Raw genomic sequence first — 1,794 nt, 5'->3', positions numbered from 1 at the left:
GTCCAAGCCTCGCTCCTCTTCCTCAGAGGCCTTACGACATGATTAAGGAGCAAAACGCAGCCATAGTGCAAGCCCAAGTGCACGCCCATTTTGGACCGAAACCGGCACCACCGCTAAAGGAGAAAGTGCCTAAGAAAGTAATTGACAACTTCATTCGTATGGCTAGAGAACCAGCTCCCAAGCCTGTTGACTCGGACTATGAGCACCAAATCAGGAAACTACATCGAGAACGGCTAAAGAAGGAAGCGAGCTCGAGCTCGAGCTAACAAGCAGTTGGCAAAAAATGCAGGAAAACCGTTCCCCAGTTGGGAGAACAGGCGGCGCAAGCGATCCCCCCGCTTGTTGTGCCAACAACACATGAGAGGAGTAGTACGCGCGCCAAATATTATTGTGGGCAAACCGTTAGTGATCCCCATCATGGCGATGTGGTAATAACGGAGGATCATATAATGCAGGCTCAAATGCTCAATATCTCTGTTGGACAACTCCTCGAAATCGAGCCCATGCCTACGCTTAGAGAATCGGAAATAGCATGGAAATATGTCCGGGGCCAACCTTTGGTCCGTCCAGACAAGGTCAAGAACCTCCCGACGAGAATGTATCAATTGCATCAATGGTACATGAACATTACCAAGAATTCCAATCGAGAGTCCCTCATGGTGAATGTCAAGCATGAGCATTATTACCATGAGAAAGCTCTAGCCATTGAGTATCCAGAACTATTTCAGTTATACAATCAAGACGCACTCGACAAGTCTATCGTCAGTTGCTATTGTATGTAAGTGATTTCTTTCTGTAATTTAAGTCTCAAGCTAGTTATGTAGTGATAATTTTGGTCAATCATTACATGTAATTATCCTCACTATATTCTTTTTCTGTGGTATTATATGCAGGATGAAGATGTATGAAATGAAAAAAAGCTGGACGCTATGGCATTGGGTTCATTGACCCAAATACCATTAATAAGGACATATGGCAGATTGAATGTTGTCGAGATGATGTAGAGGAAAGCATGCTAGAGTTGTTTGAAGCGCCTCAATAGCAATGAAGATATACTACTTCCTTACAACTTCCCGTGAGTCACACTGTCTTGTACTACAAATTCTGTTTTTGCTTACTAGCTAGCTAGATGTAAATAATTAAGTGTATACGGTTTACTGTAGTTGATTAATTTTATGCACATGCCCGCCTAATTAAGACATGCAAACGTGTGCGCATGCAGTTGGCACTGGGTCTTGATAGACATTAAAGTTGATGAAGGAAAAGTTGAATTACTGGACTCACTACTTAAAGAAGAAAGTGACTACACCATCGTGAAGGGGATAGTCAACAGGTAATTTCAATCATTATTAACTATATATATCTCGGCCTATTAATTATTAGTTCGTAATTTCCTGATATGAACTATTTAATAACCCCTTTATTAATTTTCTTTGCCGGCAGACAGGACATGGGCAAAGTTCATCAAGGTGACTCCAGGCAAGTGGCCAAAAAAGTTGTTTTGGCATCGACCCAAGGTAAGTAATTAAGTAGTACTAGCTAGCTACCATCTCTTTAATTCTTGCTTCAATATCATTAATTAATTATCATGCTTGATTAATCATTATCTGATACAATTCCATTCTCGTAAAGGCCCTGAAGCAGGCGTCGGGGAATAATCTGTGTGCATTCTACGTTTGCGAGAACATTCGCATGATGGCGTCCGAAAGGAGCAGATCTGATAGACAGGACTGGGTACGTTTGTCAGAACACTATTCACACCATTATCCATATCTAGTCACACAACTAATACAC

The sequence above is a fragment of the Triticum dicoccoides genome, chromosome 6B, assembly GCF_002162155.2.
Source record: "Triticum dicoccoides isolate Atlit2015 ecotype Zavitan chromosome 6B, WEW_v2.0, whole genome shotgun sequence".
NCBI lineage: Eukaryota > Viridiplantae > Streptophyta > Magnoliopsida > Poales > Poaceae > Triticum > Triticum dicoccoides.
This window is presented reverse-complemented; position numbering follows the sequence as displayed.